The 20,413-nt window shown below is 37.7% G+C and overlaps 1 long non-coding RNA gene across 1 annotated transcript in view; it reads left to right on the top strand.

Moving 5' to 3' along the window:
- The first annotated feature begins 1,890 nt into the window (after positions 1–1,890).
- The window catches only part of LOC110136192 (uncharacterized), a 29,958-nt gene continuing 11,435 nt past the window's right edge, over positions 1,891–20,413 (top strand). The window contains exon 1 of the long non-coding RNA XR_011482561.1: positions 1,891–2,135. This is a non-coding gene — a long non-coding RNA (uncharacterized lncRNA). The remainder of the gene's footprint in view (positions 2,136–20,413) is intronic.

Here is a 20,413-nt window from a genome sequence, read left to right as displayed (position 1 = left end):
TTCACAGTTATTTTCTCACATGAAATAGAAGTTGGTGTAATAAAAATAATTCCTAAGAATTTTTAAAAGAATTTTTAAAACCTGCCTTTAGATATAGTTTGGCTGCTTAGTAGCTCTTGGACTGTGCACCTAACTTCAGCTCTCTTAGCTTCACTTTCCCAGTTTACAAAATGAGAACTGTCAATCTAGCTCACAGTATTATTCTAAGAGTCTACTGGGATAGGTACTGGGAAATTGCTTTGTTAATTATAGCACGCCATGTGACTGCAGGTAAGCAGGAACATCACGTTTAAAGTGATCGTGTCCATGTGGCCTTGCGCCTGCAGCATCTCAGTGGTCTCCACACGGGTTGTGTCATCCGTCCACTGGCCCCTGGAGTGTCAGGCCTGATACAACCTATTATTGTTGCAGGCTCTTTTTTCTTCCATCGGCTTTGAGACTCTCGGCTCCAAATGGCAATTGCCTGCTCCACTGGTCTGCCAAAAGAATTCCTAGCAGCCAATGTCTGTGTCTGTTTGAAGTTCTTTCACAGTGAAACTTTGGAATGTTTCATCAATCTTCCCTGCTGATAGCGATTCTACTTTAGTCCAGCATTCAGAAAGTGAATGGGTATCTTGCTGACATTGAACCTGCACACATGTCCTGCCCAGAGGATCTATGCTGCAGCCTGCAGAGTTGCAATATGGTTAAGCTAAATTCATTCTAAGAAACCATTCTAGCACATCCTTGTCAAGTTCATGACGTGAAGCCTCGCATGTGTCATGTTCTAATTTATGAACTTCTTATGGGCTCATGTTGCCAAATAAAGTGCTGATCTCACTGTGAATATTTAATTAAAAATTGGTTTCATTGATAATTTATATAACAAAGTGGTAAATATCAGAACACTATCTTGAACTTGGAAATAATAAAACTGACACTTACTGAGCACTTACCATGTGACATATTTTAAATCATGCTCTATGTCAGAACTTCTTTTTATTCCCTTACTTTATTACTATACAGTTTTTCTGATAAGGAAACTTAGGCACATGGGGTTTAAGAAATGTGCCTCAAAGAGCTAACAAAGAATAAACGCTGAATTTGAATGAGGCAGACCGACCTCTGAACCTGAGCCATTAATCACTCCACCATTATATTATGCCTTTTAACCGTGAAGGAATGCTTGTTAATGGAGAGATGTCTAAACATTGGATATATACTTAAGAAATAAAGTATTTAAATGAACCTCTCTTCATATATACTCTGGTAAGAGCTGCTTCCGGGACTATGAGTCTTGTAATTATGTGTGTGTGTACTGGGGTACTGTGTAATTGGTGGTATTAAAATATGCAATGTTACTTATTTTCTGAGGAAAGCTATCTCATTGTATTTAAGGAAGGGGTTAAATGAAAGTACAAAAACAACATCATATTATAACCATACAACCACTTTCATACACTAAAGAGTATCATTTGGTGGAGACTGACCATATATTTAAGTCAACTGGGAGAGGACTTTCTCATAATTCAGTAAGGACAACACCAGTAGCTATGATATTAAAGTTTACCATTAGCTCATCTAGGGCTTCCTGGTGGCTAAGACGGTAAAGCGTCTGCCTGCAATGCAGGAGACCCAGGTTTGATCCCTGGGTCGGGAAGATCCCCTGGAGAAGGAAATGGCACCCCACTCCAGTATTCTTGCCTGGAAAAATCCCATGGACTGAGGAGCCTGGTGGGCTACAGTCCGTGGGGTCGCAAAGAGTCGGACACGACTGAGCGAATTCACTTTGACTTTCTTTCCTCTAAGAGACGAGATATGAGGGACGTTGTGACCTAGGTTAGTAACAGTCTGAATCTGTCTATGACATCAGAAAGAATCCCTGGAGTTTGGGCCACTGGTGATTGGGAGCCTGGGAGCAGCAGTGACAGCATGCAGTAGTGCAGCACTTCCCAGGGTCAGAGTGCTGGTAACGTCAGCAACCATGTCACGGGTTCTCTGTGACACGACAGAGCAAACACCAGCCCAGCGAAAAAGGAAATGCAGACTTACTTAGGGAAAATCGTGGACAGCCTGGGCTTCTCTAGGACCCCGCAAAGAAGAGGACGGGGAAACTGTGCTGGATCTCTGATACCTCACAGCTGGCGTGCTCAACAGTAAAATCTACTTTGTATTTCCTTTTTCTATCTTATATTAACTATATACAAATAGAAAAATCCTCTTACAAGTTTAGAAAGCAAATTTTATATATATATGTATAAAATATATTTAATATATACTATATTATAAATAATATATATAAATATATATAAATTTAATTACATTAAATTTATATTATATACACACACACACATATATACACACACACACACATATATACACACATGGAATACAGAAAAAGTGAAAATCTGTATGCTATTTGATCTTGCTTTTCTTTCTACATAGAATTGGATTAATTTACCCAGCAATGTGAAGCTACATTATAATCACACACACTTGAAAGTGTGTCTGAAAGTGATTCACAGAAGAAATCACATCACAGTAAAATTACTTTTAAATCAATACTACTAAAACTAAACATGAGCTTTAAAAAATTTCTATTTCTTAACAATCTTGAAAACAATTCAGGATTCCCTTTTGATAGTAAATCATTGCTGTTTTTGTTGAAGCGTACTTAGGTATTACTTTATCAATATCTTTTTTTCTAGGCTGCTTGCAAGATAAGTTAAAATGTGGCAAATCAATGGCCCTATTTTTCCAAATAACCGCCAAAAGGATAAATACTGCAAAAGACATAAACAGACAACAAGCCAATACAATTGCCTATATTATTCTTCGAAAAGGTTTTTTTTTTTTTTTTTGTAAATGTTTATATAATTGATCTTTTTCAAGTAGAAGGCCCATAATAAGGCAACCTCTTTGTTCAGAGGAAAACATGGATAAGGATAACAAGACTTATTAAGTCTATCTTTGCATTGATCTCTGAGAAAGGCTTTCTTATCTCTCTTTGCTATTCTTTGGAACTCTGCATTCAAATGGGTATATCTTTCCTTTTCTCCTTTGCTTTTCACTTATCTTCTTTTCACAGCTATTTGTAAGGCCTCCTCAGACAGCCGTTTTGCTTTTTTGCATTTCTTTTCCATGGGGATGGTCTTGATTCCTGTCCCCTGTACAATGTCACGAACCTCTGTCCATAGTTCATCAGGCACTCTATCAGATCTAGTCCTTTAAATCTATTTCTCACTTCCACTGTATAGTCATAAGGGATTTGATTTAGATCATACCTAAATGGTCTAGTGGTTTTCCCCTGTTTCTTCAATTTAAGTCTGAACTTGGCAATAGGAGTTCATGATCTGAGCCACAGTTAGCTCCCAGTCTTGTTTTTGCTGACTGTATAGAGCTTCTCCATCTTTGGCTGCGAAAAATATAATCAATCTGACTTCTGTGTCAACCATCTGGTGATGTCCATGTGTAGAGTCTTCTTATGTGTTGTTGGAAGAGGGTGTTTGCTATGACCAGTGCATTCTCTTGGCAGAACTCTATTAGCCTTTGCCTTGCTTCATTCTGTACTCCAAACCAAATTTACCTGTTACTCCAGGTGTTTCTTGACTTCCTACTTTTGCATTCCAGTCCCCTATAATGGAAAGGACATCTTTTTTGGGTGTTAGCTCTAGAAGGTCTTGTAGATCTTCATAGAACCATTCAAATTCAGCTTCTTCAGCATTACTGGTTGGGGCATAGACTTGGATTACTCTGCAATTGAATGGTTTGCCTTGGAAACGAACAGAGATCATTCTGTCGTTTTTGAGATTGCATCCAAGTACTGCGTTTCGGACTCTTTTGTTGACTATGATGGCTACTCCATTTCTTCTAAGGGATTCCTGCCCACAGTAGTAGATATAATGGTTATCTGAGTTAAATTCACCCATTCCAGTCCATCTTAGTTTGCTGATTCCCAGAATGTCGATGTTCACTCTTGCCATCTTCTGTTTGACCACTTCCAATTTGCCTTGATTCATGCACCTAACATTCCAGGTTCTTATATAATATTGCTCTTTACAGCATCGAACCTTGCTTATATCACCAGTCCCATCCACAACGAATGTTGTTTTTGCTTTGGCTCCATCCCTTCATTCTTGCTGGAGTTATTTCTCCACTGATCACCAGTAGCATATTGGGCACCTACTGACCTGGGGAGTTCATGTTTCAGTGTCCTATTTTTTTGCCTTTTCACACTGTTCATACAGTTCTCAAGGCAATAATACTGAAGTGGTTTGCAATTCCCTTCTCCAGTGGACCACATTCTGTAGAGATCTCTTCAAGAAAATGAAAGATACCAAGGGAACATTTCATACAAAGATGGGCTCAATAAAGGATAGAAATGATACGGACCTAACAGAAGCAGAAGATATTAAGAAGAGGTAGCAAGAATACACAGAAGAGCTGTACAAAAGATCTTCACGACCCAGATAATCATGATGGTGTGATCACTCACACTCACCTAGAGACAGACATCCTGGAATGTGAAGTCAAGTGGGCCTTAGGAAGCATCACTACGAACAAAGCTAGTGGAGGTGATGGAATTCCAGTTGAGCTATTTCAAATCCTGAAAGATGACATCATGAAAGTGCTGCTCCCAATATGTCGGCAAATTTGGAAAACTCAGCAGTGGCCACAGGACTGGAAAAGGTCACTTTTCATTCTCATCCCAAAGAAAGGCAATGTGAAAGAATGCTCAAACTACCACACGATTGCACTCATCTCACACACCAGTAAAGTAATGCTCAAAATTCTCCAAGCCAGGCTTCAGCAATACATGAACCATGAACTTCCAGATGTTCAAGCTGGATTTAGAAAAGACAGAGGAACAAGAGATCAAATTGCCAACATTCACTGGATCATCGAAAAAGCAAGAGAGTTACAGAAAAACATTTATTTCTGCTTTATTGACTATACCAAAGCCTTTGACTGTGTGGATCACAATAAACTGTGGGCAATTCTGAAAGAGACAGGAATACCAGACCACCTGACCTGCCTCTTGAGAAACCTGTATGCAGGTCAGGAAGCAACAGTGAGAACTGGACATGGAACAACAGACTGGTTCCAAATAGGAAAAGGAGTACGTCAAGGCTGTATATTGTCACCCTGCTTGTTTAACTTATATGCAGAATACATCATGAGAAACGCTGGGCTGGAGGAAGCACAAGCTGGAATCAAGATTGCCAGGGGAAATATCAATAACCTCAGATATGCAGATGACACCACCCTTATGGCAGAAAGTGAAGAGGAACTAAAGAGCTTCTTGATGAAAGTGAAAGAGGAGAACAAAAAATTTGGCTTAAAGTTCAACATTCAGAAAACTAAGATCATGGCATCTTGTCCCATCACCTCATGGCAAATAGATGGAGAAACAGTGGAAACCGCGTCAGACTTTATTTTTCTGGGCTCCAAAATCACTGAAGATGGTGATTGCAGACATAAAATTAAAAGAGGCTTACTCCTTGGAAGGAAAGTTATGACCAACCTAGACAGCATATTAAAAAGCAGAGACATTACTTTGCCAACAAAGGTCCGTACTAGTCAAGGCTATGGTTTTCCCAGTGGTCATGTATGGATGTAAGAGTTGGACTATAAAGCTGAGCACCGAAGAATTGCTGCTTTTGAACTGTGGTGTTGGAGAAGACTCTTGAGAGTCCCTTGGACTGTAAGGAGATCCAACCAGTCCATCCCAAAGGAGATCAGTCCTGGGTGTTCATTGGAAGGACTAATGTTGAAGCTGAAATTCCAATACTTTGGCCACCTGATGCGAAGAGCTGACTCATTTGAAAATACCCTGATGCTGGGAAAGATTGAGGGCAGGAGGAGAAGGGGATGACAGAGGATGAGATGGTGAATGGTATCATCGACTCAATGGACATGGGGTTGGGTGGACTCTGGGAGTTGGTGATGGACACGGAGTCCTGGCATGCCGCGGTTCATGGGTCACAGAGTCTGACATGACTGAGTGACTGAACTGAACTGAAGTCTATCTTGACTTCGTGAATTCATATGATAATTAAAACAATTCTCAACTTTACTAATGTTCAACGTTGAACAGGACTATGCCATTTAAATAAGAAATGTGGAAGTTATGCAGCTATTACTCAAACTCAGAAACCCTGTATTGAATCAGTTTCTGTGATGGCATAGTGCTATACACAGTTCACAGGGTTTTAATTTAAATCTTAGAAACAATATAATCAACGTTAATCAGATGTACCCTTATATAAATACAAAAAACATGGGGTTTTAGAGAAAGGAAACACTAGTTTTGGATGCATAGGGTCTAGGAAGTTCATCTGGAAGAAATAACTTTTGAGAAAAAATTTGAAGGTAATTTGTGTTTCCTTAGTAGCTAAGGATTAACCCTAGCTACCATATAAAGATTAATGGAAGTCAATTTATGAAAATAAATAGAACATTTGAAGTGAAATTGGAATACAAAGGTTTTAAAAATACAAAACTATGTATTTTAGCTCTAGTATTTCTAGCTCTGTGATCTGGGATAATCACAAAACTCTTCTGTATCATAGTTATTTTCTCCTTCTTAAAATGGAGACAAAAATAATAAGCCTGACTTGCATTGCTGGTTCTATAGGGAGGTTACTTAGTACTATAGTGTTGCTGGCAACACATAAACCGCAAGGTATACAAATCATAATTCATAGATTGCCAATGAAATTAAGATTATTAATTTGTTTGTAGGATACGTTCTGTTTTAAACAACAAAAACCATATTTTGTGGCTATTTTAAACAAAGCCATCAGAGTCAGAAAGATAAATATAAAATATGAGTGCCTTTGGACTTCATGGATAATACTATACTAGGCAGAATTATAGCTCTGCAAAATGTTTTAATCACCAGAATTCAGGAATATGTTATTTTATATGACAGTGGGGATTGAAGCTGCAGATGAAATTAAAGTTGCCAATCAGGTCACCGTCATGACGCTTTCCCAGACGATATGGGCATGTCCCATGTGATCACAAAGTCCTTAATCGTGGATGAAGGAGATAGAAGTCTGTGTTGGATGTGATTTGAAAGACTCAACCAGCTATTGCTGGCTTTGAAGATGCAAGGGTGATGTGAGCCAAGGAAAGCAGAAGGCTAGAAGTTGGGGGTGGAGGGGGAAGCCAGAATTTTGTCTAGAGCATCCAGGAAGGAACACAGCCCTGACGACTCATTGACTTTAGCCCAGTGAGACCTAGTGTAGACTTCTGACTTTTAGAATTATAACATAATAAAGTCATATCGTTTTAAGCTAGTAATTTGTGGTAAAATGTTAGAGTAGTTAAAAACTAACAGAAATACCGTATTTGATTTTGTAACATTGCATGCCTGGCATCTAGCACACTATCAGTCTTTACAATTATTAAATATTAAAAAGAAGAGGCGAATACATTTATTTGCACGATTCAAAAGGTGTAACTTTTTCTCTTTAAGACTCAGTAACCGAGTCTTAAATGGAATTGACCCACATGAACTTGAAATTTCTTCCTCCAGTATAGTTTTAAAATCCCTTTTATTTAGTTAGGTATCACACTGAGTATTAAAGACAAGAATTTAGGGGGTGGAGGATAGAAAAGAAAAGGTAATGTGGCCTGGTTTGCTCTTTGGCAGTTATGTCACAATATTTGTTGTTATTTCTGATGAACCATTACATGGGTACACTTAGGTATGCATTTGCACACAAGAATATTGCAAAGCTACATGAAAATATCATTTGGTTACATTCCACAGTTCACACTATGTGTGTGTGCCAAAGGGCTGTCCCATCACTGAGCCGCTAAGCTCCCAAGAGATTTATTAATGATACATGGTTACCATAGCATCTGCAAGACCATTTCCCACAAAAATTCCATAGGTTCTAATATGGCTACTAGAGAAATTCCACTGACACTCCCAGAACACATCAAGCTCTAGCAGATACGGCAGGTCCCAGGAATCTGTTTCTTATAATAACCAAGCAGCTGTCTTGATGAATCAGCTTGATTCTTAACAACACAATGTGTTTTGAAGTTCAAGAAACTTTACCCCAAGCAGTTTAGGAGTAGTATTTTTTTTTACATTGAAAATATTATTTATGAGGTGTGATTTCTGCATGCCCATCACCCGGGTTAACAGACACATGCTCACCACACCGAGGCACACAGCACTGGAATTCCCAGACCATGTGACCACAGCTCAGGGTTTACCATTTAGGGGGCCTGGTAAGGTAATGAGTGACGGCCACCGGATGGAGTCTGACATTGGGAGATGATGAAGAGCCCCTCCCTGAAAAGTGACCACAGTTTTCCTGAACAAAGAGAAGCAAAGGGAGGACTCCTGGGAAGCCAGTTAAGGCTATATTAGTCACTTGCTGCTGTGCTGTGTAAAAGAGAAGTGTTTTTGTTGCATGATGAACGAGATGGTAAACCACTCCATAAATCATGGGCCATATGCTAGTTTTGGCCACATATGAGTCAGTTGAGATATCAGGGTGCATTGTGTTACTTTTCTCCAGATTATCCGGGTGGATGGGCTTCCCTGGTGGCTTAGTGGTAAATACTCTGCCAGCCACTGCAGTAGACATGGGGTTGATCCCTGGGTCAAGAAGATCCCCTGGAGAAGGGAATGGCGACCCAGGCCAGTGTTCTTGCCTGGGAAATCATGGTCAGAGGAGCCTGACAGGCTATAATCTATGGGGTCACAAGACAGTCAGACACGACTTGGTAACTAAGCACAAAAATCCAGGACGATTCCTTAAGTCAAAATCCATAAATCAGCATGAGTAAACTTTCCCTTAGCTGCAACAAAAACATCTGATAGTTTCTCCCAATAGCAACAATTAGCTCCAGATCTAAGGGAGATAGCTAAGAGTCCTAAACATTAAAAATATATATTATAGTTTAGTTGTTTTACATGCTGTGTTAATTTCTTCTGTGGAGAAGTGATTCAGACACACACACACCCCAACTCGTTCTTAGACTGCCTCCTCATTTCGGTCACCACAACTCACTGAACAGTTCCCTATGCTAACCAGAAGGTTTGCATCAGTTATCTATTTTACTCAGAGTAGTATACACACGTCGGTCCCAGTCTCTCAGTGCGTCCCCTCCTTCCCGCCTCGGTAAACATAAATCTGTTATCGACGTCTGCGACTCTATTTCTGCTTTGCCAGTAAGTTCATCTATGACATTTTTCTAGATTCCACATGTGAAAGTGAAAGTGAAGTCACTCAGTCATGTCCAACTCTTTGCAACCCCATGGACTATAGCCTACCAGGCTCCTCCGTCCGTGGGATTATCCAGGCAAGAGTACTGGAGTGGGTTGCCATTTCCTTCTCCAGGGGATCTTCCCAACCCAGGGATTGAACCCAGGTCTCCCGCATTGCAGGCAGACGCTTTAACCTCTGAGCCACCAGGGAAGGTCACATATAAGCAATATTAAATATTTGTTTCTATCTTTCGAAACTACTTCACACTGGATGACAGTCTCTAAATTCATCCAAGTCTCTACAAAATGGCTCTATTTTGTTCCTTTTATTGCCTGAGTAATATTCCATTGCATATACGTACATTTTCTTTATCCATTCCTCTTTAGAAGGATATTTGGGTTGTTTCCCTATCCCAACTGTTGTAAATAGTGCTGTGAAAAACATCAGGGTGGATGCATCCTTTCCAATTATGGCTTTCCCCAAATACATGTCTAGGAGTGGGACTGCTGGGTCACATGGTAGCTCTATTTTCAGCTTTTTAAGGAACCTCCATACAGTTCTCCACAGTGGCTGTACAAATTTACATTCCCACCAACAGTCTAGGAGGGTTTCCATTTCTCCACACAATCTCCAGCATTTATTTGTAGATTTTTTTGATGATGGCCACTCTGACCCATGTGACATGAAATCTCATTTAATTTTGATTTGCATTTCTCTAACAATTAGCAGTGTTGAGTATCTTTTCATGTGCTTTTTGGCCATCAGTATATCTTCTTTGGAGCAATGTCTACTTGGATTTTCTGCCCACTTTTTCACTGGGTTGTTTGTTTTTTTGATACTGAGCTACATGAGCTGTTTGTATATTTTGGAGATTAATCCCTTGTTGGTTGCTTCATTTGAAAATATTTTTTCCCATTCGGAGAGTTGTCTTTTTATTTATGGTTTCCTTTGCTGTGCAAAAGATTTTAAGTTTAATTTGCTTCCAGTTATTTAGTTTTATTTTCATTACTTTAGGTCATGGATTGAAAAAGATTTTGCTGCAATTTATGTTTATAATATCCACCATTACAGGCCTCCCAGGTGGGTTAGTGTGTAAAGAATCTGCCTGCAATGAAGGAGACTTGGGTTTAATCCCTAGGTTGGGAAGATCCCCTGGAGGAAGGCATGGTGACCCACTCCAGGATTATTGCCTGGAAAATCCCATGGACAGAGGACCCAGCGGGCTACAGTCCACAAAGTCCCAAAGAGGGGGACATCACTGAAGTGACCGAGCACACATGCATGCCCACATCTAACCTTACATTATGGTCTTTAATCCATTTTTGAGTTTATTTTTGCACATGGTATTAGGGAGTGTTCTAATTTCATTCATTTACAGGTAGCAGTCCAGTTTTGCCAGCAATACTTATTGAAGAGACAGTATTTTCTCTATTGTATATTCTTGCCTCCCGTGTCATAGATTAGGTGACCACAGGTGAGTGGGCTTTCTCTTCTGTTCCACTGACCTGTATTTGCTTTCATACCAATACCATACAGTCTTGATCACTGTAACTCTGTGGTATAGTCTGAAGTCAGGGCGTTTGATTCTTTCAACTCTGTTTTTCTTTCTCAAGATTACTTTGGATATTTGGGGTCTTTTGTTCTTCCATGCAAATCGTAGATTTTTTTCTAATAATCTGCCTCCCACTCTCCAGTTTCTCATGTCCTGTAAGTGTACACATTCTTATTTTTAAAGCAACACACAAGCTAGACAGACTAGGTAGATACTGCAAAAATAATGTTTCAGAGTTAGGGATTTCCTGGTGTCTCTCGGAGAAGGAAACAGCAAGCCACTCCAGTGTTCTTGCCTGGAGAATCCCAGGGACAGAGGAGCCTATCAGGCTACAACCCACGGGGTGGCAAGAGCTGGAGATGACGCAGCAACTAAACTACCACCAGCGTGGACTTGTTTGGGGAGATCTGGCCCGTCAGCAACTGGACCAGGTGGTCTGCTCGAGCAATGCATTTTTTCTAGGTTTCCTTGTGTGGAAAAAGTGACAGCTCTCCTATCAATCTTTCCTTCCCAACAGGGCACATTCTTGGTTACCTCCAAAGCAGAGGAAGGAGACAGACAAGAATGCTCACCAACCAAAACAACTGCCTTAATTTCTTTAAGACTCACCTAGAGCAAGTTAGAGAATGATGTTTACACTTATAAAGTTTCTATGAAAAGAAAACAAAACCATAACTTAATTTTGGAATTCAATTTTCTAGAATTAGCTTAATTATTTCCCATGGATAATGTTTAAAGGAAAACTATTGCCAACAATGATTTAGAAAACTAACAGGAATTTACATCAATCAAGTTAACTCTTTCTATATGGAAATCATAATTGTATGTGAAAATCTTTGCATACTTGGAAAAAACAACAAAATAGTAATATGTTTAAAAATGCTTTTTGTAATGTAGCTTGTGTCAGTTGTGCAGATATTCTGTTTTTGTAAAAAATTTAAAATGTATATATGGGGGAAGGATGTAGGAAGGCATAAGCAGGGAGTCTGGGATAGACACTACACATTGGGATGGGGAGGGAGGCGGGAGCGGGGATCGGGATGGGGAACACATGTAAATCCATGGCTGATTCATGTCAATGTACGGCAAAAAACCACTACAATATTGTAAAGTAATTAGCCTCCAACTAATAAAAATAAATGGAAAAAATGGATAACTAACAAGGGAGAACTATATAGCACAGAGAACTCTGCTCAATGTTATGTGGCAATTTGGATAGGAGGGGAGTTTGGAAGAGAATGGATACTCCTATATGTATGACTGAGTCCCTTTGCTGCCTGAAACTATCACAACATACTGATCAGTTATACTCCAATACAAAATAAAAAGTTGAAAAAAAATAAAAATGCATGTATAATGATGAAAATTAATTGTTTAATCATACCCCATTAACAGTATGAAAAGGCAAAAAGATAGGACACTGAAAGACGAACTCTCCAGGTCGGTAGGTGCCCAATATGCTACTGGAGATCAGTGGAGAAATAACTCCAGAAACAATGAAGAGACGGAGTCAAGGGAAAAACAACACCCAGCTGTGGATGTGATGGTGATGGAAGCAAGGTCCGATGCTGTAAAGAGCAATACTGCATAGGAATCTGGAATGTTAGGTCCATGAATCAAGGCAAATTGGAAGTGGTCAAACAGGAGATGACAAGAGTGAACATCAACATTTTAGGAATCAGTGAGCTAAGATGGACTGGAATGGGTGACTTTAACTCAGATGACTATTATATCTACTACTGGGGGCAACAATTCCTTAGAAGAGATGGAGTAGCCCTCATACTCAAAAAGAGAGTCCAAAATGCAGTACTTGAGTGTAATCTCAAGAACGACAGAAAGATCTCTGTTCGTTTCCAAGGCAAACCATTCAACATCACGGTAATCCAGGTCTATGCCCCAACCAGCAATGCTGAAGAAGCTGAAGTCGAATGGTTCTATGAAGACCTACAAGACCTTCTAGAACTAACACCCAAAAAAGATCTCCTTTTCATTATAGGACACTGGAATGCAAAACTAGGAAGCCAAGAGATACCTGGACTAAAAGGCAAATTCAAACTTGGAGTACAAAATGAAACAGGACAAATACTAACAGAGTTTTGCCAAGAGAACACACCGGTCATAGCAAATGACCTCTTCCAACAACATAATAGAAGACTCTACACATGGACATTACCATATGGTCAATACTGAAATCAGACTGATAATATTCTTTGCAGTCAAAGATGGCAAAGCTCTATACAGTCAGCAAAAACAAGCAGAGGGCCTAACTGAGGCTCAGATCATGAACTCCTTGTTGCCAAATTCCGACTTAAACTGAAGACAGTAGCGACAACCACTAGACCACTCAGGTATGACCTAAATCAAATCCCTTATGATTATATAGTGGAAGTGACAAAAGATTCAAGGATTAGATCTAATAGAGTGCCTAAAGAAATATGGAAGGAGGTTCATGACATTGTTCAGGAGGCAGTGATCAAGACCATCCCCAAGAAAAAGAAGTGCAAAAAGGCAAAATGGTTGTCTGAGGAGGCCTTACAAATAGCTGAGAAAACAAGGGAAGTGAAAGGCGAAGGAAAAAAGAAAAGACATATCCACTTGAATGCAGTGTTCCAAAGGATAGCAAGGAGAGATAAGAAAGCCCTCCTCAGTGATCAGTGCAAAGAAATAGAGGAAAACAACAGAATGGGAAAGACTGGAGATCTCTTCAAGAAATTAGAGATACCAAGGGAATATTTCATTCAAAGATAGGCACAGTAAAGGACAAAAATGGTAGGGACATAAGCAGAAGATATTAAGAAGAGGTGGCAAGAATACACAGAAAAACTGTACAAAAGATCATCATGACCCAGATAACCACGATGGTGTGATCACTCACCTAGAGCCAGACATCCTGGAATGTGAAGTCAAGTAGGCCTTAGGAAGCATCACTATGAACAAAGCTAGTGGAGGTGATGGAATTCCAGTTGAGTTACTTCAAATCCTAAAGATGATGCAGTGAAAGTGCTACACACAATATGTCAGCAAATTTGGAAAACTCAGTAGTGACCACAGGACTGGAAAATGTCAGTCTTCATTTCAATCCCAAAGAAAGGCAATGCCAAAGAATGCTCAAACTACCACACAACTGTACTTATCTCACACGCTAGTAAAATAATGCTCAAAATTCTCTCAACAGTACGTGAACTGTGAACTTTCAGATGTTCAAGCTGGATTTAGAAAACTCAGAGGAACCAGAGTTCAAATGGTCAACATCCACTGGATCACTGAAAAAGCAAGAAAGTTCAAGGAAAACATCTACTTCTGCTTTATTGACTATGCCAAAGTCTTCGACTGTGTGGAACACCAGAAACTGGAAAAGTATGACGGAGATGGGAATACCAGACCACCTGACCTGCCTCCTGAGAAATCTGTATGCAGGTCAAGAAGCAACAGTTAGAACTGGACATGAAACAACAGACTGGTTCCAAATTGGGAAAGGTGTATGTCAAGGCTATTTACTATCACCCTGCTTATTTAACTTATATGCCGAGTACATCATGTGAAATACTGGGCTGGATGAAGCATAAGCTGGAATCAAGATTACCAGGAGAAATATCAATAACCTCAGATATGCAGATGATGCCACTCTTATGGCAGAAAGTGAAGAAAAACTAGAATCTATTGATGAAAATGAAAAGAGGAGATTTAAAGCTGGCTTAAAACTCACCATTCAGAAAACTAAAATAATGGGTCCCATCACTTCATGGCAAATAGATGGGGAAACAGTGAGAGACTTTATTTTCTTGGGCTCCAAAATCACTGCAGATGGTGACTGAAGCCATGGAATTAAAAGATGCTTGCTCCTTGGAAGGAAAGCTGTGACCAACCTAGACAGCATATTAAAAGGCAGAGACATTATTTTGCCAACAAAGCTCCATCTAGTCAAGGCTATGGTTTTTCCAGTTGTCATGTATGGATATGAGAGTTGGACCATAAAGAAAGCTGAGTGCTGAAATATTGATGCTTTTGAACTGTGGTATTGGAGAAGACTCTTGAGAGTCTCTTGGAATGCAAGGAGACAGAAGCAGTCAATCCTAAAGGAAATCAGTACTGAATGTTCACTGGAAGGACAGATGCTGAAGCTGAAGCTCTCTTACTTTGACCACCTGATGCAAAGAACTGACTCATTGGAAAGGACTCTAATGCTGGGCAAGACTGAAGGCTGGAGGAGAAGGGGATGGTAGTGATGATGGTTGGACTGCATCACCAACTTATGGACAGGAGTTTCTGCAGGCTCTGAAGATGGGTAATGGACAGGAAGCCTGGCGTGCTGTGGTCCATGGGGTCAGAAAGTGCTGGACATTACTGAGCGAGCGAACTAACTGACTGAATTGTCAATAAATAGTACAATTCTTTTTCCCTTTGAACAGTGATATAACTCCCTGAGTCAGATGCTACTAATTGATTTCTTATTTTTTTAGAAGTTCAGGAAAATTGAATATTTCAAGTTAACACCTAAAAACTACTATGTCTTTAAAAATAAAAATGAACTGATGAAACAAGAATGACATTCTTGTATTTGCTTATTAAATAATATTTCAGATGCTTAAGAGTTATTAATATATAAAATGAAATTAAGAGTGTATTTCAAATAATTTCCATTTATTCTGGCTTTTTTTGCTTCTTGATAAAATTGTAGATTTTTCTTTGTAAATGTATAGTGTTTTAACATTTTTGTGTATTCTATATGTGTATTTTTATGTGAACAATCCTCCTTTGTTTTCATCTTTATTTTTTGCCTTTTTTATTGGAGGGTGATTGCTTTGCAGTATTGTGTTGGTTTCTGCCGTGTTTCAACATGAATCAGCCGCAGGTGTACATACGCCGCCTTCCTCCTGAACCCTGCTCTCATCTCTTCCCCATCCCACCCCCTAGCTTATCACAGAGCACTGGGTTGAGCTCCCTTGTCACAGAGCAAATCCCCACTTGTTATCCAGTTGACATACGGTAATGTGTATGTTTCCATGCTCGTCTCTAAATTTGTTACCCTCTTCTTCCATGTCCACAAGTCTGTTCACTTTGTCTGAGTGTCCACTGGCGCCCTGCAAAGACGTCCATCGGCACCATCTTTCTAGATTCCACACGCGTGCATTAATAGACAGTTGTCATCTCTGTCTTTCTTCAGGCGTGCCATAGGCTTTAGGTTCATGCACCTCATTAGGATGGACTCAGATGTGTTCCTTTTCACAGCTGAGCCATATTCCATTGTATATGTGTACCATAATTTCTATATCCATTCATCTGTCAATGTAACTGTTATGTAGGAAATCTATTGTTATTTCTTAAAAACTAACTTTTAATTTACATATTCTAAAAACACAATAAAAAAGTTGAATTCTAATAATTTCTATTGATTCTCTTCAGTATGTGTATATGTTTGTGAGACAACATCTTATGCAAAATGATTATTTTGTCTTCTTTTCTACAATGGTTTAACTACTTCTTTACATCTTACTTCAATTATCTGACACTTCAATATGTGATTTAAGATTTTTTAACTGGCATTTTATATCATTTAATCCTGGACTTTATTATTCTTCAAATCCCAATCTATTATTTTACCTCCCTAAAATATGTACAAAGTATTACCTTTTTTATTAGTCTTACATTTTAATTTTTTAAAAAAGTTCTATTATAAATTCTCCTTTTTTCTTCTTTGATACTGTTTCCAAATCATACAAACCATTCAGATATATTAAATGTTTTACCTCATTTTCTTATTTCATTTTCATTTCAATATTAAACCAACAAGACAAATAATTATTCATAGAAGTAACAGAAGTTTCAAAGAAAAGTGGCAATGTTTTAACACATTAAATGGATTGTTAAGCAGCTGATGCTAGATCTACTGAAATTCGAATAAAATTAAATTTTATTTAATTCTCAAATATAGTACTTTAACACATTCATTGCTCTACACTAATTATTTTAGAGACTCCCATTCCAATGCATAACAAAAAATGTTAATATTTGTTGTAAATTTTGAAAATATTTTTATGATATTGTCTGTGAAACTATTTGACCATGATGATCTAATTTAATGTTATATGATTTTTCAGCAATCAGAATGCTTACAAAGGAAAAATTTTAATCTACACATTTCCTTACACATAGTGAAATTTTATTGTAAAAAATCTAATAATGTTATTTGAAAAGAACACTGTCACCTATCAGCTTTTATTTTGCAGTTTTCAACATGATATATTATTAAGAGACAAGTTCTGCAGACTGGATTCAAATCCTAGCAATGTCATATCCTTGCTCTCAGACCTTGGGAAACATTACTCAAACTTTCTGTGTCTCAATTTCCTCTTTATTAAAGTATGAATAATAGCAATGACTGAATCATACACTTACTGTGACTATTAAGTAGTAAGACATATATTTTCTAGGACAAGGCCAGGTATACAAAATATTGCATAGTTATTTACTAAAAATAAGTAAATAAGTTTAAATCAGTTTGAGAATATCTTAACAGTTTAAGGGGACTCTGAAAAACTCAATGCCTTGCTCACTATATCTACGATATCTAAAATAATGCACTCTTACTATCACATAAATGAGTTTTAAACAGGAAGGATATTTTATTTTCTTAGTCCATAAGAATCTGAACTAAAGTATCTGAAAATTAATCAGTATGTAAAGGTTTTGAACTCTTTTTCTGTAGATATATTATCATAATTCATATATTAAAATATTAAGATTAATGTTCTATAGATACATTGTTTTATTATAATACTGTTAATCAACACTAATAATATTAACTATAATACTATTAATACTATTATAATACTAATAAAATAGTTAAAAAGTGAAATGGATTTTGGACCTTTTCTGTAGATATATTGTTTTATTATGCTATGATTTATTTTACTACTACTAATTATGCTAATATGTGATAATATAATATTTATGTCATAGCTATAATACTATTTTTATAGATATCTTAATACTATTAATATTATAATGTTAGATATTGTTTTATTATCTATCTCTCTTCTACTATACTTTCCAGTAAGATATAATTGATATATAACATGGTAGTTTAAGATTCACAAAGTAATAATTTCATAAATGTATATGTTGCAAAATGATCACCATAGTGTGTCTTACTAACATCAAACTCCATATGTAGTTACAATTTTTTTCTACTGATGAGTTTTAAGATATACTCTCTTTACCAACTTTCAAATATATAATACAGTATATTTGTATTACCTGGAAAACTCCATGGATGGAGGAGCCTCGTAGGCTGCAGTCCATGGGGTTGCAAAGAGTCGGACATGACTGAGCAACTTCACTTTCACTTTCATATATATTACATATAGCCACCATACTGAATGTTACATCCCCATGATTTATTTATATAATATTGGAAATTTATACTGTTTGACCCTCATTGCTTTTCCCACCCCATCTCCAGCCTCTAGCAACCACCAAACTGCTATAATCTGTATCTATTAAATGCTTTTATTTTTTGGTAAGATTCCACATGTAAGGGAGATCATATGGTATTTGTCTTTCTCTTACTTCATTTAGAATAATGCCCTTAAGACCCATCCACATTGTTGAAAATGGCAGGCTTTCTTCTTTTTTATGGCTAACAGCCCTGTGTGTGTGTGTATGTGTGTGTGCACATGCCACATCTTCTTTATCAATTTAACCACTGCTGGCAAGACTGTCACCTTGTTTGGGCTACTGCAAATAATGCTTCAATAAACACAGAAACTACAGATATCTATTAGTTTGTTTCCTTCAGATAAGCATTCAGAATAATTCCTATATCACGATAGTTCTATTTTAAACTTTTTGATGAAATTCTACATTGTTTTCCATAGTGGCTGCAACAATTTACATTCCCATCTATAAAGCATGAAGTCTCCCTTTTCTTCATATTTTCACCAACATTATTTCATGTCTTTTCAAAGCAGCTATTCTAACAGGTGTCAAATGATACTTCACAGAGGACATGATTTACATCTGTCTCCCTGATGATCTGTAATGTTGAGCATATTTTCATGTTCTTGTTGGTCATCTGTATGGGTTTTCTTGAAAAATATCTAGCCAGATCCTCTGTTTATTTTAAAGTCAGGTTGGGTTTTTGTTGTTTTTATTGTTGAGTGGTGTGAGTTGTTTATAAGTTTTGGACATTAACCACCCTTATCTGATTAGCTTGCAAATACCTTCTCCCATTTAGTAAGCTATCTTTTCATCTTGATGATGGTTTTATTTGCTGTGCAGAAGGTTATAAGGTTGATGTAGTTTATATTTACTCATATCTGCTTCTGCTGCCTTTGCTTGTAGTGTTAAATCAAAAAATTCATTACCAAAACTGATGTCAACCTCATCAACTATGTTTTATTTTAGGAGTTTTTCAGTTTCAGATCTTACATTCAGTTTGATTCTTTTGTATGCAGTTCTCTAGCTTTCACAACACTATTGAAGAGGTTTTTCCCATTGTATATTCTTATCTTCATAATAGGTTTATTGTCCATAAAATGTGGATTTGTTTCTGGGCTCTCTATTCTGTCCCAGTGATCTATGTGCCTTTTTTTTATGCCACTACCATGCTGCTTTGATTATGACCCATTGCTGTCCAGTCAGTCAGTCATGTCTGACTATTTGCAACCCCATGGACTGCAGCAGGCCAGACTTCCCTGTCCTTTACCATCTCCCAAAGTTTGCTCAAACTCATGTCCATTGAGTCAATGATGCCCCCAACCATCTCGTCCTCTGTTGTCTCCTTCTCCTGCCTCCAATCTTGCCCAGCATCAGGGTATTTTTCAATGAGCCAGCTCTTTGCATCAGGTAGCCGAAATATTAGAGCTTCAGTTTCAGCATCAGTCCTTCCAATGAACATTCAGGGTTGATTTCCTTTGGGATTGACTGGTTTGATCTCCTTGTGGTCCAAGGGACTCTCAAGAGTCTTCTCCAGTCCTACAGTTTGAAGGCATCAATTTGGCACTCAGCCTTTTTTATGGTCTAACTCTCATATCCATACATGACTACTGGAAAAACCATAGTGATGATTATATGGACCTTTGTCAACAAAGTGATGTTTCTGCTTTTCAAGATAAATTTAACTTTGGAATAACTCTAACGTCATAGGTTCAAGAAAAGTCATTGATATTTGATTTGGTTTGTCTTTTCTTGTCGTAAATTTAAAAAATATGATAGTTCAACTTTCTTACATATCAGTGTTGAAATCTTTCTATTATTTTTTTAATTTTGAATAAATTCATACAAATATATATGTATATAGCATGAAAATGACATAGCATGGAAATAAAAGTAATGCTCTTGTAGCTACTGGGCAATTTAAGCAAGATGGTGTTATTAATATTGTTGAAGCTTTGGCTATACTCCTCCATCAAGTTCAAACCTTCACAGGTAACCACGATTCTAAACTTGAGTACTCTACCATTCCATTACTTTTATTCATAGTTTTACTATATGCATATATATCCCTAGCAATATATTGTCAGTGGGACTTGTCAGGATAATATATACTTATACCTGTTAGATAAACTATTTTCCTAAGAAATTTTTCAACATCTATGATCTTAAGTACTACTATGGGACTTTCATATTAATATATAAAACTAAT

This window comes from Odocoileus virginianus, chromosome 21 (assembly GCF_023699985.2).
Source record: "Odocoileus virginianus isolate 20LAN1187 ecotype Illinois chromosome 21, Ovbor_1.2, whole genome shotgun sequence".
Classification (NCBI taxonomy): Eukaryota; Metazoa; Chordata; class Mammalia; order Artiodactyla; family Cervidae; genus Odocoileus; species Odocoileus virginianus.
Note: the sequence above shows the minus strand (reverse complement) of the source record. Positions and strands in the feature narration are given on the sequence as shown.